Consider the following 22,303-nt stretch of genomic DNA (forward strand, 5'->3'; position numbering starts at 1 on the left):
TCAGGAGAGATGAGGCAAGAGCCAGAACTTTTAATATCATGCCATCGTATTTTCCTTTTGTGGTAAATATTGTGAGACAGATGGAGAAAAGTTTCACTGTAACCCTGAACTCCATGCTATGAAATGCTCTGCAGCACAGGAATCAAGAAGGAGAAGTGATCTAGATTGTCCCCTAAAATGTGTCCAACCTCCTGCCATGCCAACCTAAGAGTCCTTCCGATGACCCACAGGTTGACAGTCCAAAAACTGTCTGCAAATGCACTCTGAAAAGCCAGATATTCCTGAAAAATCCATGTGAAAGTCCTTTTCCTTTCTGATGCCAACTGAGAGTTCCAGTTACTGGAAGTTACTTGTACATTAAATGGAAACAGAATAGAAACGTGCCAGATGTCTGTGGTGATCCATCGGATACACATACACGCTACATTTCATCTGGATTTCCCTTCTGGGAACAGTCGAGTTATCTTTCCAGGCAGACCCCATCATGGCAAGCAAAATTCTCTGCTTCCATCAGAGTAAGAAATACAAGAAAATAACCAGCTTGGGACAGGTAGGTAGGAGGTCCTCATAAAAAGTTTAGCATTCAAATTTATTCCAGTCAAAACTCAGGGCAAAATACTTTACAGCTCCTGCTTGCTAGAACTAAGACAAGTTACCCAGAAGTTTCAAGAAGCATTTTTGCACTAAAAAAAAAAGGAGGGGGAGGTGGAGGGTGGGCATGAGGAATACCACAGCAGAAAGATACCTTTCCAAAAGGAAGATTTCCCAACTGATTTTACTTCAAAGTAGCTAGCAATAGCTATTGTAGATGTGACTCTCCAGAGGGTTCACAAAACCTAACTAAAACCAGCACTCTTTACATTTTCTATATAGGAGTCAGCATCTCTCCAGCAACACACCAAGAGGACCACAAACAAAAAATGTTAGAGAGCTACCAATCTACTGACGGCAAGTCAAAAAATAAGGCTTGTGACAAGAAGCAACTAATATTACGCCAACTAGCAGAGTGGAAAAACTGAAGCATCTCGGAGGGACAGAGTTCCCTTATCTGACCTGCTAAGAAGAGCCGGACTGGAAAAAGGAACTATCAAATTGTTTCACAATACTAAAATAAGAGCTCCCAACTTCAATGCAATTACTGTGTAACACTACCAGGAGAAAATTAAACACTACAAGAAGTTGCTATCATCTCTACAAGTTTACCCAAGGAATGATCACACATCATCTTTGCAAGTACTGAAAATATTGTTCCAAAGGACAGCAGATCTTCTGAAGGGTTGACACCAGGCTCAGGTGGGAATGCTTGAATTTCAGCTGGTAATTAATAACACATAATGTAGAATTACAAGTATTTCAGCTACATCAGTATCCTGTCAACTCCTTCTCTTTCTTAGGGCTATGTGGGGGAAAAACAAACACCACACTTCAAAATTGTTAATTGGTGCATCATCTTAACACTAATTTCATTTAAATACGGGATTATAAAAATTACTTTGACAGGAGTTTACAACAGTATAATGCCATTGCTTTCTACATCACCAAAAAGCTTCAATCAAACAAGAGTCCTTAAACAATCAAATACTCTAGAAATAAAAAATTTGCAGCTATCAAAATTCACAGCCTGGGTAAACTCTGAAGTTATTCACAAATTAGTAAAATGCTAAATTTATGGAGTGGGTAAGGTTATGCTTTCAAGACGCTATAGTCTAAAACTATAACCTAAGACTTGACTGCAGTCAAAACATACTATTGGTTATAAATTCTCTAAAATTTCTGAAAATAACAAAAATAAAATGCATGCAGTGACAATTCTGGAATCTGATCAACCATCCATTAGACACAGAAGTAAAACACTGGACTTCACAGAATTCAGGTATCTATTAAAATCATGTCTTTCATTACTAAGTCAAACAAGATTTATATCAACAATGTGAGAGACTCAATAATAGATTGTTTTTGAAACTATCAAGATTTCCCTTTTAGCTGCTAAAATATAGATTTTAATTTGCCCATTCACAATCACTTTAAAATTAGTTTAGTTCGGTTATCTAATTGAGGGACTGGATGAAAGGCCAGATTTTCTCAGTTCTGGTATAAATCTTGGAGGCATGAATTCACAACACTGAAAGTTAGAATACCATAAAAAGTAGAAGTGGCAGGTTGTAGAAACTTCTGCTGTACTTACTAAGACTTTTCAATGCTTGTAAGTAATTCAGGAAGTTAAAAATAAGCGATTTAAGAATGGAAAGATGCTGTATTTCTGGCCAACAATCCTTTCCCTTATTTGCTACAGAGCTCAAGAATGGCTAATTCTAAAAACACAGATTTGACATTTCTTCCTAGATTTGATACCATTAAGTCCTCGACTTGCGTAAATATATGAGGGACAGCTGCCAACACCAGAGGGAGAGCAGAACTACTCTGCAGATTCCAACACCTTGACTGCAGCAACGCTGAGACCTTATTCAGTGCAATTCCTAAGGGAAGCAAAAAGCCTTGCATGGTTAATCTCAAAGGAAAAAGCATCATCCATCTTCTGTTGGATGGACACTATAAATCTGTGTTTTCATGGCTGTTAACATTTGTATTTATATATATGCATACATGTATATATACATATAAGTTCCCAAACAAGAATGAAAGCTCACTAAACAAAGTTAATTTCTCTTGAAGACATCTAACAATGTATATATACAGGTAGGAAGGAATAGCTACAACTGCCAGCCAGAAAGCTGGGGGGCGGGAGGTTGGTTGTTTTTTCCAAGTTAAAGAAATGAAGAAAACTGACACGCAATTCTTTCACAGAATTTAAAACTTCAATACAGTCCTAAGTTTGTTTTCATGCACAAATATTCATAAGTTTTTGAGACTTATTTATAAAATATTCCATTAACCTGAAACAACAAGGTTCTTTTGGATCTAAGGATGTTAATCCCCTCACCATGGCACATGGGTTAGGAAGAACACCAGTCACACTGCACGGCCACGCCAAGACTGCCCAAAATGCTGTGAATGGATGCAGCTCCTAACAGAAAAACTGTTTACTCCAGCTCCACCCTATTACAGAGTTTAAATATTGCTCAACGTCAATTATAGATGTAAAACGGAACTATGTTAGTCAATGCTGATGAGTCAACATAATGCTTTTCTTAGAGATTAAAAATCACATTCAGAACAGCACTTGTTTAGAAAAATTAGAATATTTTAAATATGGTTTTTTTGTCAATCATTATCCTCGAACTTCATGGAAAAAGACTACTTCTGGTCACTGGAGACAGTGTTTGCTTGCAGACCCTATTTTCAGACAAGCTGGATTTCTCATGTTTAAGTAGCAAGGCACTCAAGTCCAACAACCAACTCTTTGAGATTTAAGGTTTTCTAATTATCTTGACTATTTTAGTTTCTTAATTATAATTTAAGAAAAGCCTTTGTTTGTTCCACTGACATACTATGCTAGGCTACAAAAAATAATAATTTTCCATAGAAGCTGTTCCGTATTGATTTTAAAGCTGGAAAGCATGCAACCAGGCAGGGGCCAGCAAAACCAGGTCCCTCAGTCAAGACCCTCAAGCACTGCCCTGGCCAGCTGAACTTCAATCCAAATCCTCCTTTCTCATTAGGCAACACATAACCCAAGCGTTTAATAGGTGGTCACTATTTAAGTATCTGTCCCCTTTTGGGAGCCCAAAATGGGACTCTGAAGCTAACAACTAATACCGTGGCAAGAATTCAGGTCTCTAAATGACAAATGCCACTGCGAATACACTGTAACAGCACAGATGGTCTCCAATTGCCCTTGTAGAAAATCATAAGCCTCCTACCACTGAATCTCACATCACCAATGGATGCCACTGGAATAAAAGCTTTGGAAGTGTAAGCTCTCAAGTGCTCCACCAGACAACAAAATGTCAAGCACTTGAACACAGGTGAAAATTCCCTGTCTCCTGAAAAACAGGGGGAGAATCACCATGCTGCTCAAAACCGGTGTGAAATGTACTTTCATCAGTATCTGTGAACCAATGAAAAACTCACAAGAACCTGAATCCTCCTGTCTTCAGGGAATGGAGTTTTATGCAATAAATCAAAAGACCAGATACTATGCTGCAACTGAACAAGTACACACCAAGGATGGCTCTTCACTGAGCACTCTCTTGTGCACTGACTGACGAAAGTTCCCTCTGAATGAAACTTGGAAACAATCACATAATCTAACTTATTGTACCAAATCAGTATAAGCAAAGTGAAATTATCAATATTCCTTAACTTTTGAGATATTAACTTCACATCTTCAATATTTTTCTAATCTAGTACTGAGCACATACAAAGCCTTTATCAAGAACTGTGCCTCAAATCTTTCCCCTACAAGGTGCCTCTTTAAATTCCCCTGTAAAGTTTCTCCATCACATCCAATCTCCAGTCAGAAGAAACTTGGGACTTGAATAGCAGGTGTTACAGGTTAGAACGATGCCTTCGTAAACTGTGTGGGAGAGACTTCTCAGCGCTCACGTGTGTAACACTCCGTGAGTGTCTGTGAGGGCTCATTGAGGCAGAATAAAATTCCCATTTATTTTCTAAAATCTTACTTCTCCATGAACAAACTTTTATTTTGTTCTTTCTCTATCTAGACACAATGTTCAACAAAGTCAAAATGTTATATGCTGTTTAATTTTACAAATTGTTAAAATACATCAGGTAAAAATATCTTTTGATATATATTAAAAGGAGTATGATCTGCCAAGGCAGTGCATACTTTACATGTAATAGTCAAATTAATAGATAATGATGCAAGTAACTTTTGCCTCATTTCTACAATAGTAGCAAAACCTCTTGAAACTGCTTACCCAGGGGAACAGAGCAGACTCCACCGCAGCAGGATGCTCTGAATGTGTGCTATCAGCATGCACATCTACCACGCCATACAGATGTTACTGATAATTCAGTGGCTACGGATTTTTTTTTTAAAGCAACCCCCTCATCAGATGAGTTGGGAAGCTGGCATGGCTCTGAATGAATATTTGGAGAAAAAAAAAATCCATCCATGGTAAGCTTCCCAGGTGAGCTCTTGGCCAGAGGAGTGAAGAGAAAAGCAATGGTGAAAGTTGCAGTTGGCTTCTGCCTGGCAAGACCTGAAGTGGCACCAGCCATGAGGGCTGGATGGTAAGACACAGGGCCCTTCCACAGCTGTCTGTTCAAAAGGCTTTCTTCCTATTTCTATGCACCAGCATGTTTTACTTAAAAGTTGGTAAATAAAACCATAACTTTTCAGAAAGGTATTTCTTCAGATGTCAGATGTCTCCCTGGGCACCTCTACCAGCCAGAAAAAATTATGTGTTCCACATTTCTGGAACTGCTTCTTAATTTTTTCATTATATCTTTGTAGCACAGATAACTTCAAAGGAGATAAGACATTTTGCACACGTGAAGGACTGAACATAAGTACTTGTCTTACAATCACACATATTCAACTCCCTGAAAACCTGACATTAATTTATAGCCAAGTTCTATTTTAGATATTTTAAGTGTCAAGTTTCAAATCTTGTAAGGTTTGTAGTTTGACACTTAGTTTCATTCCTTTGGTAAGTAAAATGGATACATTATCAATACAAACGGATTAAAAAAATAGACAATGGGATAAGGATCAAAAGCAGCACACAGCAATTTTTCACTGACGCAGCCATTTTGCTGTGAAACACTTGACAGTATATCTCAACATTTTAAAATAACTCAAGTAGTAGCTCCAAAATAACTCCAGCCAAAGATGTTTCTGCACTTAGAAAAACACACAATACAAATACTACAGTTCTGTACTAAGTATAACTTAGAAATTTTTGAACTGTCTTGATGTATTTAACTTCTTAGCGATGAATTCCCCAAGTGTTCAAAAAGGAGGAAAGAATTAGCAAGCAAATGGATCTTTAGAAATGAACTAGGTATTTTACTAGAAGTAGCACATGTCTAATAAAACAGAAAAATTAGCTACAACATTCAGTGATTTCCCCCATAACTTTATGCCTTTGTAGACAAGCTTAAAAATTTGCTTCCTTTTAGCCTATTTGAAGTCCACAGTCAGGAACTTATAGTGCCTTTTGACTATTTGAAGTATTACTGAGCATACTCAAAACAAGGGAGTTAGAGAGCAAAATTGCAGTTGTTTGTTTAAACCTAAGAAATTTACTTTCTAAATTAATGTTGTCTGAAAAAGAAAAAAAAAAAAAAAAAACAGGCCATGAAGGCTGCTGAGGAACAACCACAGCTTTTCCTGTAAATACACAGCATTTTGGCTGCTTCCACTTTGAATCAATCCTGAATTCAATCCTTTATAAAGCCTATTTGAATAGGGACAAATGAACATGCCATTTTATTGTGAGATGGAATAACAAAAGCATAAATATCTGTTCAGGCTCAAAAAAGACCAAACTCACATGACACCGGTTTAAGCTCCAGGTACCCCTGAAGTGTACATTTAAAATATTAGCTCAAGTCTGTTAAAATAATTCAAGACAGCATCACCTTCTAATTTAACCTTTGTGTTTGCACTTGGGGGGTGGGGAAGGATCTCAGCATAAAGTTTCACCTTCTAACTGAAGACATTCGGTTTCCTTCTGGCTCACACCTCTCCCAGCTTGTGGTGCGAGGAGTCAGGCACTGAGAGAAAACACGGGAGAGAGAGAGCCCGGACAGAACGGAATGAGAGCTGAACTGCCAAACAATTCCGACTAATACACACCCTAAATTAGACAACAAATTGGGGAAGTAACATTTTACAAGTTCTCCTCCTGTTAGGACAGCGCAGTTTGGGGCGCTAATAGCAAAACCAATTTGTCATTTTGCTTGAGGTATATCTACAGCTACAAAAATACACTGTTACAGTGAACGCTTCATCTTAGGATTGCTGAACAACTAAAAAGGTTTTTGTCCAATGTGATTAATATCTGGCTTCAACATGCAGTTAAGAAGAAGCGGTAAAAGTGCACATAGGCCACGATTTCCTTACCAGAAACTGCGAAATTTACAAGATTTCAACTGTACTATGTATAAAACACGATATTTTAAATTAAACTCCTATTTTTGCTTTGCACATTATTCACATAAAATAGCTGCAGGCTGTCGTGGTACTATTAATTTTGAAGGAGCAGATGAGTCAAATTTTATTTTAGATAGAAAGCTGCAAGATGCCTCCAATTAGACAAGGGTAATCATACTTTAATAGCTGCTCTTGTAATTAAACCATGTTATAAAGTGTCACAAGTACAGAAAGCAGGGCCAGAAGGAAATTCAAAAGGTCATCCAGGCTCCTCCCTTCTTCAAACCAACATCAACTATTACTAAGCTATTCCAAAACTCTACATGCAACGCAAAAAAAGACATCATTTTAACAAGTGTCTAGAGCACACTACAGAGATTATCACCACTTTCACAAAGATTTTACATAAACATTAAGGCGACAAACATGAGAACTGATTCAGAAGTGAGTACACTGGTCAGCAATTCCAGCATCCACAAAAATGCCTTAAAAACCTAGAGAGCGCATGTACAGCTCAACAGTAAGGTTTCATTCGCCAACCATCCACTAATTAATAAGAGACTAACGTATTAGCTTCTACAATACAATGCAAAATATATACTATTCCCTCCTGAATAAGTGTTTCATAAAAGCAATCAGGGAATTCCAAGAGGTGGAGTTTTCTTAATATTATCACACCCCACTGGGAATACACATTTGTCTGCACTTGATAATACCCAAAGAGCATAATTATCTCTCAAAGACATATTGTCACCAAGTATTACTTAACTGGCACTTTTATTTAGAATTGATATATTTAAAGACAGATGTATGTATACAAATAAAAGAGACTTATAATTCTCCATCTATAAATATGCACTAAATACCTACAGAAGACATGAAAGTTTCAGACCTCTGTGTCAAAGTAAGTAAGAGAATGCAAATAACTTGAAAAAAAATCAATGCTATCAGTATTTAGAAATATTTGGCAGCATGTTAGTCCATACAAACAAACTTACATTACAAGACCTTATTCGGCTTGCTCCCAACACCAGAAGACAATCTCCTCTTGTACTAAGGTACTTTCTTTGTCTGACCAAGGAAAAGACCCCAGCGACACGTATATCACACAACCATTGAGATTACAGTTAAACACAATTTAAGCCCAGTGCCTACTACCTGGGACTCAACAGTTTCTCAAGCCACAAGACAACCATGAAGCTAATTGTAAAACACAGTATTCTCACAACAGCAAGTCCACAACAGCCAGAACCCTACCAAGACACAGAACCATGGGGCATCATGTTGCTCTTACAGATCAGATAAGCTGCCAGTTTGCACAGGACAACTGAAAAAAAAACCATCAAGTTATTTCTGACCCCAAAACAGGTACCATGCTTACTCTAATCCACAGAATATTTCTTGGTCTTTTTTCCACTCTGCAGTTAAAGGAATGTGTCACATCAACAGGTATTAGGTAACAGGTATTAACTAAAGATACATGATGTTTTAAATAGTAAAAATCTATTATTTAAGTTTAGATGCCACATCACAAGCTCAGGATGTTAAATTTCCTCTGGCAGTATATGATTTCATAAGCTCTTCACGTTATAAAGGAAGACACACTTCCTGACAATGAGCTATGCTGCTGAAAGGAAAACACAGAGCCCTGAATTAGAGTTTCTAACAGGTAAGTTTAAAAACAACACACACAAGAAAAACTTTACAACATTTTGACACTAATCAAATTTCACTTCTGGTCTACATTTAAACTGTTGTTCCCAGAATTGTTACTCGCCTCACTGAAACTAACTAGCCTAGGTCATGTAATTTAATCTTTGACTCATCATGCAAATTAAATCACACCATTCTCATAAGACAGCATAGAGGTTTTAAATAAATCTTACGCACCTAGATGATCACTAACCAAAAATTACATTTTCCTTAAAAAAAAAATCTAATACAAAAAAACACAACTGAACACATCCTAGTCTCAATACTAGTAGTATTCAGTAGCTGAAGTGTAGGAAAAAACAATGAAAAAACTTTCTTATTTTATGGAACACAGAGACCATGCTGTGTTAGCTTTCTATTGGGTAGTTTCCAAAAAAATCAAGATCTTAACAGCCCTCACGGTTATTTCTACACAGAGGCCTATTAGGACTATGACCATAAGTAACAATTGTAGGAAGAAGCCTTAAGACCTGGACATCGAGAGGACCGCACTAAGTAGTGCCTCCGCCGCACCTCCAACCAACTCGAGTAATAAAGGACATAACAAAGAAGATATTTTAGCTGAGTGTTTTCCCGGTCACCAGGCTCCCTCAGCCCGCCCACCTGCGCTCCCCTGCCCGGGACGGAGCCTCCCCCGCCACCCAGCCCGGGAGCTGAGGCTCCACTCTTGGGGGCTGAGGTTAAATCCGGCGCAGTTTTGCACGTTAATTCGGTCCCCGGATACAGCATTTGAGGAACTTGGGGATAAAAGGCCCTGCCGCACCGGCCTAAACCAGACACTGCTCCGCACCTTCCCCTTCCCAGTGCCTCCGGCTTCCACGTACAAACACACCGACACCCCCAGAGAGCACAGACCCCCCGGTGCAGTCAGCACCCGGCGGGACCTGTCCCGCTCTGCCGGCCGCCAGCGAGCCCCGCGGAAGCAGCGCCGCCTCCCAGGCCAATCTGCCCGGCCGGACTCGGCCGGTCCCTTCCAGCACCGGCTGCCGCCGAGCGGAGAGCTGGGGTCGGTGAGCGGCGGGCACCGGCCGGACCAGGCCGCAGGGCACGGCCGGGCCCTGCCCGAGCGGCGGCCCCGCACGCACCGGGCGCGGCGCCGCCCGACCCGACCCGGCCCCGTGGCGGACAATGCGCGTCGGGCCCCCCCGGCCTTCGCCCCCCTCACCTCCCGCCGCGCTCGAGCCCGCCCTGCCGCCTGCCCGCCGCCTCGGTACCTCGGTACGGAGCGCGGCCTGGCGTCTCCTCGGCGGCGTGTCCGGCGGGGCCTGCCCCTGGCGGCCCGACCGCCCCGGCTCCGGTGGCTAGCGGCGCGGCTCCGGCGGCTGCAGGCAGAGGCGCGGCGCGGCCCCGGCTCGCCCGGCCCCCTCCCCCCCCCCGCCCCGCGCTCTGCTGCGTCGCAGCGGCCCTTCCCTCGCCCGGCGGCGGAGCGCGGCGGCGGCAGCGGGCGGCGGAGCGCGGTGTCGCTTCCGCCCGCCGCCGCGAGCCAGCGCTCCCTGCCGGCGCGGAGGGCCGAGGGCGGCAGCCGGGCAGCGGCCGGGGTTGAGAGCGGAGGCGCCTTGGAGCCCCGTGTCCGCCCCCGTGGGTGCGCTATGGCCGCGGGGAAACCCAGTGTCAGGCAGCCCTGCGGCGAGGTTCAGGGGACCCCCCCCGCCGTCGTCCCCGGGAGGGGCCGTTCGCGCCTCAGCACCCCGCCCCAGTGGCTGTGTATTATTAATTATTTTTTATTGTTATTACTTATTGTTTACTTCTTATTTTTATTAAACTTTTTTATTACTTAGTTGTTGTCTATTCCTTTTTATTATTTTTAATTATTATTTTCTGTTTATTATTTATTAGCATTATTACCGCTCTCCTTATCGCCTTGACCTGCTGCAGTCCGTTTGCACCCTCTGCACTGTCAGAAAACCGTTCTCCTGTGTCACGACGCAGGCTCGTGACGTAGCGTTGTGCCTTGGACTTGGACTTCAGCTGGCCCCGCGCGTCAGGTTGCCAGTGAATTATAGTCCAAACGTTTCCTGCTGGTTCCCATCGCGGCATCAAATGGTTTCGGGCTGTTTCTGTGTTCGTGGCAGGTAAGGTCCATATATTATTCTCACCCGGACAAATACAGATCAGCCCAAGTCGAAAAAAACCCACAAGTCTCCAAACATAGATCAAGTTGAAATTGTCCATTCATGCAGTATAATACACAATGTGATTTTAAAGCAGAAAAATATGTTTTTATGGAAGAAGGTAATTAATTTCTTACAAGCTATGAGGTGAAACGTTGCAGCCCCGGGTTTGATGCATTATTGCTGTGCAGTGTGGGACTTGCTGGCCTGATTTCCTGAAATGTCCTTAAGCTCCTCATGCTCTGCTGCACTGTACAGCTCCAGCTGACAGCTTCTATCCAACTTATTTTTAATTACGTGCCTCCACATCCCTTTCCTGCACTTCCCCATCACATCACCAGGAAGAGCTTGAGTTGGGCTTCTCAATGCCATATTTTTTTCCTGCAGCAGCGTGCTGCTGCTCCAAAGTTCACGTGCTGCAGTTGCTGTATCTGCTGGACAAAAAAGCAAGTGGTGTTGGGTGGGCAAAGCTGCTCCTGCACCTCATGGGCTCCCACGGACATGTGCTGGACATGGCAGCTTGTGCTGGGGCCGTGGAGAGTGAGGCAGGGATGGGCTGGAGCTCCTCTCTCCTGGACTGTGCTCACAGCCGAGCGACCTCATATTGTACAGAGTGAGAATTTACTCTAGCCACAGTGAGGGGACAGGGTGGGTGAAAAGCAATTTCTGCAGCAACACCTGAATTAGTGCAATGGGGTTTGCATAGGGTGCTGGACCTATCTGTACACTCCCCTGGGGCCTGCAGGGTCTCTTCCCCCATGCCTGGTAGGCATTCCCTTCCCTCCAGGTGGAAGTTTACCAAACTTAAAACAAAAAACAAAAACAAAACAAAATAAATCAAACATAAGCAAAAATAGGCTTAATACCCAGACAACAAATACCATCCTCAGCTGTCCAAGAAAACACAGTGATCTGGTATTACATTTTTGGATATGTATCCCATGTACTCTGCACTAGCTGCGTCTTCCAGCAGCCTAGCAGCAAACTCCAGTATTTCACAGTTCAACTTCTCACTCCTGTGAGATATATTTTCATCCCTGGACCATTCGCACATCACTCACCTGCAGCATCCCATTGGCTTCCCTGCTCCGAGTCTCCTTGTTCTCCAGTTCCCACCCTGATGGCTCCCTGCACTTGGCTTATCTCCCCCAAATAAATACTTGCTCTTATATCAAGATACAAGAGCTGAAGCAGCTCTGGAGCTGGGGCAGGCAGGAGGACATGCTGCCTGCACATGGTGACAGGACCTGGGGAACAGCTTGCCAAGCTTGCCTGGGCCCACGGTGTGCAGTCAGCAAAACGTTGGCAGTTCATATATCCTGCTTGTGAACTGGGAATAGTTGTTTTCAAAGCCAACATGGAAAGGGTGTGTATGTCTGAGTCCATACTGTTAACCTGTAATTATGCTAAAAACATTCAAGTTTAAACAGCTAGTATTCAGGGTACTGACTAGAGAGAAGGAGGAATTAAAGGCAAGCGCCAGTACAGGGATTCAACACCAGCTCTTGGATAAAAAGACACTACTGCTCTAAAAATGACTGTTGGAAAAAATCATGCAAGTAACGGCTTTGGTGCAATTACCACCCCTGTGTAGAATACTGCAGGGAAATCCCTGAGCAGAGAGCACATGATTTTTCTAAGCTCTTAGAAGCAGGAATTAAATTCAACATGTGAGAGAGCTCTCAGTACACTAGTAATTCACTAATTCACAGCCATGACTGAGACATCCATTGTGAATTAATTAATTCTTGCAAATTAGGAAGCAAGTAAACATGATTAAAATACAAGTTACTTCACTGGAAAAAAAAAACATACCAAACAACAACAACAAAAAAAAGCCAACAACACAAACCAACAAAAACAAAACCACCAAAATGTAGATAGAAAGGCAAGGACTTGGATGCTTTGCTCAGGAGGGACAGACAGTTGAATGGGATCCTTGGGCTTTTTCCTGCCAGTCTGGAGTCCTAGGGAGCTCTGCAACTCAGGTTCAGCTCCTCTAATCACCACCCTACACCAACCAGTGGTGAAAATGGGGGAAAATACTATGCCATCCTGTGAAATTTATCCTCCTTGAAGCAGCTCTATTTTGCTCACTTCCTTTCTTCTTTTGACCGTACCTTGTGCAGAGCTGCTGTGCCCTGCACGAGATGTGGGTCCTGCATGCAAGCAGCTCTAGGACCAGCCTCCTCAACTCTCCTAGAGGCCAAGGGCAGGAGGAGGCAGGGAAGCTGCCAACACCACCATGGGCTCCTGCTGTTTACCCAAAAACCAGGCCGGACCAATGTGTTCCTGCACGAGCATCAGCCTTGTGAGAGGTCATTCACACTGGGCTGGTTTCTTAAAGAGAGCGGTGACAAAACTGCCTCTCAAATACAATTTCAAAGTGGATCCCCAGCAGCCCCCGGGGTCTCTCTACCAACCCATCCCCAGGGATCGAGGCTTATTTCTTAATCCCTCTGTTGTACCCTCCTCTTCCTCAGTACTTCACATAGGGGAAGTATCTTATCACCTGGTTTCTCTTTTATCTTTCCCGGGGCTGTAATGCGGTAGGACACACATCGTTGCCCTTTGGAGGGGGTTTGCTTCTCTTCCTCACTGCCCTGCTGTGGGGCCAGGTCCCAAGTGCCTCTCATCATGTCCCCCACAGTGTCCCTCCATATCCTGCAGACTGCCATGTGCATTTGGATGTCACTGCCCATAGCCCAAACCGGAACAAGCCTGAGCAAGGTAAATGTCACTCCTACAAAACACCCTGCACCAAGTTGTATTGGCAGTGGTGCCTGTGAGAGCTCCCCAGCACCAGCCCCATTTGCACAGAGCCCAAAGCACCATAGGAAGCTGGGCAGGGAGCACAGAGGCAGAAATCACTGCCTGTACCTCAGGCATGGCCCCATCTCACCATGCGATGGGATGGAGCTGCTCCTCTGCCACCCATATGGCCACCTCGATAGGCACAACATGGACCATCTGAAGAAAATAATCTGAGTCTTCTTGCCAGCGGTCTTGACAAATATACAAAGAGGAAAGAACATAACAAACATTAGTTTATGTTTTAATTAGGCATGGGCATGCACTGGTGTGATTCAGAGATTGGAGCCCAGACTCCTGGTCCCTCATAAAGTGAAAGGGAAAAGGCTTTGGGGAGAAAATATTAGCAGTAGGGATGACTGCAGTTATTATGCTGGATATCCTCTACTGAAAGTCTGGAAGAAAAAGAATTCTGAGTGTTTCCGTGGACTTTGGATCAAGCTGAAGTGGCTGAATTTAATCACCCAGGTTTTGCAAGTGCCTGTGACTGTTCCTGAAACTGCGTTTCGCTGGTTCCTGGCTAAGCATGGTCGCTGCAGACTCTTGAAGCTTCTCCCAAAGAAACATCTCTGGATGAGCATTTTGTTACCTTTCAGTTTATTCAATTCGTATGTTATGAACAGACTCACAGCCTTCAAAACCTATTTACAGCAAAAAGCACAAATAAATTTTATTGTCATCCAAACCAGGGTTTTGTGGCTTGTTTTTTGGATGCTTGTTTGTGTTTGTTTTGGTTTGGGGTTCTTTGGTTTTTGGTTGGTTGGTTTTTGGGGCTTGTTGGTGTGGTTTGTTTTTTTTCCTCACAGGGATGCTATGATCCTCAATTCAAGATGCCATTTCAAAATTTAAACAGATTTTAAAAATATTAGTGCAAATCACATAAACTAAGGGTGTGAGCATGTAAAGATTGTCAGAAAAGAAAAAAAAAAATGCCAGAAGAATCATAGGAAAAAAAATCTGTTGCAAGTTCCTTTCCTGGACAGCAAGAAGAGCGGAATATTATTCTGCAGAACCAGGTCCTTTTAATAGACTCTTTATTACTGTGGCACAATTGAGAGTCATCTATAAAGGGCAGCATCCATTCCAGCAAAAATCTATGGCTAAAGTCAAAACCAGATTTCCATCAGCTCAGTAAACAGGAAGGAAATAACAGAAGTCACGCTGAAAAATAGCACCATAGAAGAACATATTTCCCGAGTTAACAACAAAACAAAACATAAAACAGTAAAATACATCCATTAATTCAACTGGACAGGAAGCAAATACATCTACAAATCCTAAATCATGCAGGAAAGGCACGAGGCTGTGAACACTACTGAAACAATTAAAAAGGATATTCCATATATTGGCAGGAGCCTTCAGTTTTCACCCTGCCCACATGGGTGCTGTCGGTAGGTGACAGTTTGCTCCGCTGGTCACCCAACATGCCTGAAGGAGCATCATGGCAGTGATCTGGCCACACCCCACGTGTCCGTGCCAGGGCTGGCTGCCACACACAGATCTAATGAGGCTTTGGGAAGAGAGGCTGAGCTCCCGCAGAGGTGCTGCAGGAACTGCCTCCACCAACCTGAATTTACCCACCGATCTTCCCAAAAGAACTGCTCTTCTATATTTCTCAGCACTTCTATTCTCTCGCTTTTAGTGAATGAATTCTAAAATGGAAAATTACGGAAGGATAAAGGTTTTTCCTGGTTATGTCAGCAGGTTAAGGTTGAAATCCAGGGAAGAGGAACTGGAAGACAATTGCTCATCCTCTGGGGAGCTGGCTTCTTTTAGTGAGTCTTCCTCAGCCTCACCACTACCAAAACAACTGGTGTTGTTTTCTTTTTTTTCAGATGCTTTCCCTGTTGTTTTACATTTTAAAGAAATTATGAACCCAGTTTAGTAACTCGGTTCTATTTAAGTAGCGCCTGTTAAGCTTTGAAGCCCACACCCTCTGGATGATGCTGCTATGCACTTATTTAGCACTTTACCCCTTCAAAGGACTTTGCAGAAGTGAATTAATTAGCTCTTACAGCCAAAAACTGCTGCAATGACCCTGTTCAGCACAGGCTTAGTGCTGCTCTTCAGCTGAATGGGGTCTCAGCTGTGTGGGGCTGAGTTAACACAGGAACCATTGCCATACCACTTGACACTTAAATCTATATTGAGCCACTCCAGCAAATATGTGCAGGTACCTTCCCTGAGACTCTCCAAAGCTTTTCTGTGCCTGTCGTCTTCCTCTTCTTCCTCTTCTTCCTCCTCCTCCTCCTGATGGGATCCCTGGCTCTGGAGGAGAAGGGCACTCCGGAGCTCTGCCTGTCCCCACCTTCCAAGCCGGTCACTGGTTTGGGAAAAGGCTGAGGCCCTTTCCCCCAGCTCAGCTGGATTCACCTTCAAAAGAGAGTTAATTTATGTTCTATGGTGAAATTTGTATCTTCTGAAAATGTTCTGTGTGCAAGCAAGTTGCTGTCTCTGCGTGTGTATACGCACACACCAGGAATGGTAAGAAGGGAGAAAACATCACCTTTAAAACACAACATAACACTCAGCTGATCACAAGTGTTCTTCTGGAAAACTCCTTGGGGAGCTCACATGTGGCATGGCCCCTTTTGCTTTCTGATGGAGCAAACCCAGGGCACAGCCGCTAGTGTTAAAAATAGACAAGGAAAAAAAACGTTGCGGCAGTGGGGTTTCTGTTATTTTTACATGCCTTGTTACGGAGAAGATGAAGCAAGAGCAAGCTCTGCTTTTGCCCTTCACAGAGCAGCCCATGGAGCATTACCCATCTGCTCTTCACCCCATCGGGGCTCTGGTCTTTTCTTCCACTGAGCAGGTGTGCCCCAAGAGCTAGCAGGACTTCCTACACCTCCTTTGGTTCCTCCAGAGGAATAAGAAACCCTCATCCCTACTAAAAAAAAATTAAAAAATAAAAAAGACAGCCTCCTGCATGTATTTGAAGAGGGGAAAAAAAAAGAAATAATGGAATTGGAGAGAGAGAGAAGGTTAAAACCAGAGACTATCTATAAAACAAAAAGCAGTATAAAACTTCTTGCTTTGATATGTGAAAAATGTAGGTATAAAAATGAAGATTTTTTTAAAAAAATAACTTAGAGAGAAGGATGTGATTTTCATGTACAAACCAGGCCAGACTTGGCTCACAAAGACCAGAGACCCTGTGGTTCATGTCCTCCCATCCCAAACCCTTGTGTTCGTCAGCAGCCGGGCTGCACAGAGACTGAACCAGCAAGTGAAAAAAAAAAACAAGTATTTCCCCACTTCCTGGGGTGCTGCAATCCCAGCCCTGCAGCACCAGAAATGAGCAGCATGTAAGAAATGCTGCTGCTAAGCCCGGTGCTCCCCCCGGCCATCCTGCTGCCCCACAGCAACAGCCACTGCCTGTGGCCCGGGACCAGGTGCTGGTGGCTGAGATGCACGTCACCCTCCCCGCAGAGCATCCACGGTGATGGCCTTGCTGCCTTGGTTGTCCTGATGAGGTATTTTGTGTCAGGGGGTCAGGATGTGGTGTCAGTACACGTATGCACATGTACTATAAAAAGAAAGCTGCTACTGGCACGTGGCCAAGCCGGGACAAAGCCGCATTTACTCACAGTCACAGAAGAGATATTTGTCTCACAAAGGTGAAACTTAACCCAGACCCTTCTGCAGCTTCAGGAACAGAGAAGCTAAGAAGAAACAGGCTGTGTGTGATGTACAGGAGCTGAGGTTTGGGGTGCTGAGCCCCAGTTTGTGATATTTGGGGAGCTAGGCACCCACACAGGCGTTGCTGTGCACATGAAGGTTACTGAATAAACCAAGTACTTGCTGCATTATAGATGAGGCTTGTTATCAGGGGACATCTGGTAACGTTACACATAGAGAGAGTGTGAAAAATCCCAGATCTGCCCTACTGAATGAAACAACTCCTAGGATGCCTGGTGAGGAAAGTTCAAGAACCCCCCTGAATAGTCCCTCGAAGCCCCCTACACCCTCTCCACAACACCTGGCTCTAGCCCCTCGTATCATGGCCTTGGCCCACGCGAGGGGCTAACCCTTATCAGTGTGTCGCCACCTACATGGCTTATCAGATTTTCTTCTTCCTATAAGGCCTCTTGGCTCAGGAGCCATGTTGCAAGCAGCAGCTTTCTGGCTGTGAAGCGGTAGATAAGGCGTCCTCTGGGGCTGGGAGCACTGCTAACCTGCCAGACAGGAGATGTCTTGAGCAACGGCAGGAGCATCAGCTGATCCTTAACATGAAGGCTGGAGGGGGACTGTGAAAGAAAAGCTGAGAGTTACTCAGCTGGTATGAGCCATGTAATTATTTCCTATCCCGGGAGTCCACTCCCAAAGGTGGTAGAGCCAGCTGGTACTGAGGAAGCTGAGCTAGGGCTAGCAAGGTTTGGTGCACTCAGTAAAGGAGCTGGATTAAGAAACATCAGTGACATTTCCAGAAAATGTCCAATGCCACTTCTGAAGCTGGACTCCCCCTATGATGAAAATACTGCAGGTAGCACTGTCCAATGCCATGTATGTCCTCTCTCTCTCCACCTGTGTCTCTGGAGCAGGTGAACCTCCAACTGTGTTCCTAGCCCTGCCTACATCATGGTGAATTGTGTAGGACATTGCTTTAATAGGCCAGCACTCAACCACAGACCTCAAGACTCATCTCCAGATCCCTTCTGCCTCTTCCCCACTTGCCACACAACTCTCACGCAGCCACAAACCACAATGCCTTGCAGTCCTCTGCCAAAAGCCATGACCCGGTACAGGCAGCATCACCCTGGCCCCAAGGATTTAACCGATACAACCTTTCAATGCAGAGGCTCTCTGGAGCAGCCTTCCCCACCACAACCACAGCTGCCCTTGCTGGAAGCTCTGATGGTGCCTTTGGTCCCACATCTCTTCATGGATGGCATCTGCTGCATCAGGGCTGAGTTCTCGGACAACTCTCCGTATAATAGAAAACAACTGCAAATGCTCTTCTCCATGCCCCAAACAGACAAATCATAGAATAGTTTGGGTTGGAAGAGACCTTCAAAGGTCATCTAGTCCAACCTCCTGCAATGAGCAGTGACATCTTCAACTAGATCAGGTTGCTCAGAGCCCCATCCACCCTGGCCCTGAATGTTCCCATGGATGGGGAATCTACCACTCCATCTGCCCCAGCTCCTTTCCCGTGCAATCCTGTCCTGGCCAAGCTGCTGGACATGTGGTCCCTCTGTGGACCATGCTGCATCAGCCTGAGATTGGACGCCGTGGGTCCCCGGCTGAGGCCAGGCTGGAGATGTAGCCTGGTGCCCACAGGCAATCCAGCAGTGAGTAATCTCCGAGGGGCTGCGGTTTCCGTGCCTGAGCACCAGAGCCAGCCTGCCTGCCCAGGCACTGCCTGAACCCTCCGGACCCAGCACGTCCGGTCACTGTGTCTGCATGTCCTGCTGCTCCTCACATTCCTCTCTTGCTGCAACATTTTGGGACAAAAATACCCCTCGGCAACGCAGGGCTTCAGGACGAGCTGCTTGGGATTTACAGCTATCAAGAAACCCGCAGATTGAAACCTTTTCATGGAGAGCTTCACCCCTCGTTTTTAAACCTCAGCCTTGAACCAGAACTGACCTTCTGAAAAACATCAGATGAAAAACTCTTTATTCGTAATAACTAAAGTCCCGGTAAAAACAGCATTTCTTTGGTGAGTGTTTGCTTATGGCAAGGTGGGTCTGGAGCCCGTCCCTGAGGGAGGGAGCACAGGGTGCAGGGGGTGCACTGAAGTTGCACCAGCAGCAGCCTCTGTCCCTGCTTTCCCCTGCTGCTGCCCCTGCCTTCCCCTGCCCAATGCCCCTGCCTGCTGCCTGTTCACTCCTGTGGCTCCCAAACTCATGCTTTGCTCCTCACTTCACAAGCCCCGTGTCACTGCGTGTGCCAAAGGCAAAGCCCCTGTGATAAAAGCAGAGCCAGCAAACCCACTCACAGCTTGGAGGGCAGGACACTCTGAGGATCCCCTCCACCTACCTGGCAGCTGCCCACCAGGTAGTCCTGCCAGGTTGTGAGCTGGTGTCCACAGCATCGCCCCGAGTGGCAAGAGGCAGGAGGGAGCAGCCTGGGCAGGCACACAGGTCTCTGGTGACATGCAGAGAAAAGAGACTGGGATGGAGATGGGGCAGAACTAAGCATGCAGGAATCAGAGGAATCATCACAGAGCTGCTCAGCTTTAACAGCAAACTGGAATTAATTACTTTCTTACAGGAATTTTCTTGGCTCTGCTCCCTTTTCTCTAGGCTTCTCAACTTTTCTTATGAAGTGCCTGGCACTGTGTGCCTGAACTTCTTATGAAGTTCATGGCAAAAACTTATTTTAAAACATTTTATTTTACTAACCAGAGAGAAGGGGAGAGGGTGAACAAAAGGTTCACAGAAAATACTTTTTTTCCTTGATATTTTTGCTTTCCATTAAAAATAAAATCTTTCCTCAAAATCAGTTTCATAAGGACCTTTCAACGGGTCCTAATCAATAGGGTTGGGATTTTTTTTTAATTATTATTTTTTTCAGAACCTCTTATTTAAAAGTTAAATTTGTCTACCATGATGCTGTGTCCTACCACGTCTTTTCTGTCCTGTGGTTTCTCTCACTGCCTTGGCCGGTGCATGTGGGACAGCCCAGCCTGGCAGGTACCTGCCTTCCATCTCCCCTGCTTCTGCCATGGGTCAGCTAGCTCCTGCACAGCTGGGTCTGCAGACCAGCTGAGACCATTTAGCACCTCGAGAAGGACGGTCCTTGGCCAAAGCACCATGTTGGATGACCCAGAGGGAGCAGGCAGGGCTAAGGAGCGGACAACACTGTTCACAGCCCTGGGGACGCGGCAAAATTCCCTCATCCCGTGGCCCCTGGCTGCCCTGAACCCCTCCCCAGTAGGGCTGGGGGCCGCTGACCATTTCTCTGCTGGTTATTAGATTGTTCACGGCTCTCAGGTTTGTTTGAATAACCCCTTTTGTTCACCAGCACTTTCCCACGTCCCTTCGTTCGCTAGGCAGTCGCGTGTCCCGAGTCAAAGAGGAGCCCTGGCCGCCAAGCCCCAAAGAAAGTTTTCTTCGGAGCAAGACATCTGCGTTGGAGGGAACCTGCCAACATCTGCCACACTTTCCCTTTTTTCAAGAGCCTTTCTTTCCCTCTGAAAAAGTGCAGGAACAGATGTTAAAAGTTGTTTTCTTTCTCCAGGGTGTGAAACGTAGACAAATAGCAAAAAAAAGAAAACTCCAGGCAGTGCTGACCCTTTTCTTTTTCTTTTTCTTTTTTTTAAAAAGCCCAGGAAGAAAAGGCAGGCTTTGTTTATGAAGGAGAATCCCCTTTTCAGGGAAAACTGGCAGTGGCCAATGCAAAAGGAAAGCAGGAATTCGCAGAAAGCTCCCTTTAATGCTCATTTGCATGGGCCCGTTGGGTCCCCACAATCCCTAGCACAGATGTCAGCCTTCCCCCAAAGCCAGGGCAGCGTTCCCGCCCGCACCCCTCCTGCCTCCAAAATAAAGGCCTTTGCCCTGACTGAGAGGTGTAAAATAACTGTTTACAGCAAAAGCTGCCCTTCTTTTTCACTGTGGTGCTGTCTTACAAATGAACCTTGAAATGAGCTCACCCAGAGCAGACACCAGCCAAGGGCTGCCTGAGGGCTCATCCCGCCAAGCCTGGGGCTCAGCTGCCCTGTGGCAGGCTGGGCACAGATCACGGCTGAGCACCCGTGGCCAACACATTGTTCTTGGCCCCCATCACACCCGTCTGTCCCCGGTACCCACTGCCTTGCCACCAGCACCCCTCTGCCTGCTGCTTGCCTCATGGAAACCGCTTTGCAGGGGAAGCCCGTGTGTGATCCTCCCACAGAGCATCCCTCTCTCCCAGGAGCTCGGCAGCATCTTGCAGGACAAGGAAAGCGGGAGGGAGGGTGAGGCAGAAGCAGCAACTCCAGGCCGAGGAGGAAATGGAGGGCGAGGGAGGAGGTGCTATCATCACAGAGACCAGAGAGACCTTTCCTGGTAGTGCTGGGGAGCCCCTGGGGGGGGCACGCACAGCACCCTGCAGCCATGCCTGGCCAGGGAGCGATGCCAACAGGCGCTGGATGTGTTTTTCAGAGCTTTTAGACAGTTCCGCATTTGCTGACACTTCTGCAATGCTCAGTTGGGTCAGGAGCCAAGATGGTCTCAGGCTTCTCCCTGCTGCCCTGGGAAGGTGCCTCATTCTGCACAAGGTGCCGGTGGTGGAGGGGTGTTTTGCAGGGGACAGGGGGTGACTACTCTTCCCCATCCATCAGCTGAACCCAGACAAAAGCTGTGTGCCCAGCTGACGGGCAGACACTTCCAGCCCCGAACAACCCAGCAGATTGCCCAGAGCCAGGGGTGCCCCCACTCTGCACCCCCTGCCACACACAGGGCAGAGCCCAGCCCACCTGCTGCCCCTTCCACGCCGAGTTGCTTGAGTCGTGCAGCAACATGGGTGCCTCAGCTGTGCCTTTTATAAATACCAGCAACTTGCCACTTCCCCTCATGGGCTGGAAAAAGCTTGAAAAACCAAAGGAGTCTTCACCTGTGTGCAGCCAGGGCTGGCTGACGTGAGAGGTGGTGGGGACCTCCTTTCACTGTCTGAGTGCAGCTGCACCTGAGACAAGGAGCCCATCCCTTTATCTGGC

The 22,303-nt window shown here is 45.5% G+C and overlaps 1 protein-coding gene across 1 annotated transcript in view; it reads right to left on the reverse strand.

The window, feature by feature from the left end:
* CAB39 (calcium binding protein 39) overlaps positions 1–10,105 on the reverse strand; it is a 40,648-nt gene extending 30,543 nt beyond the window's left edge. Inside the window, exon 1 of the mRNA XM_065844825.2 lies at positions 9,952–10,105. The gene's annotated coding sequence lies outside the window, so the exon portion shown is untranslated. The remainder of the gene's footprint in view (positions 1–9,951) is intronic.
* Between the last annotated feature and the right edge of the window lie 12,198 nt (positions 10,106–22,303).

This window comes from Patagioenas fasciata, chromosome 9 (assembly GCF_037038585.1).
Source record: "Patagioenas fasciata isolate bPatFas1 chromosome 9, bPatFas1.hap1, whole genome shotgun sequence".
Taxonomy (NCBI): domain Eukaryota; kingdom Metazoa; phylum Chordata; class Aves; order Columbiformes; family Columbidae; genus Patagioenas; species Patagioenas fasciata.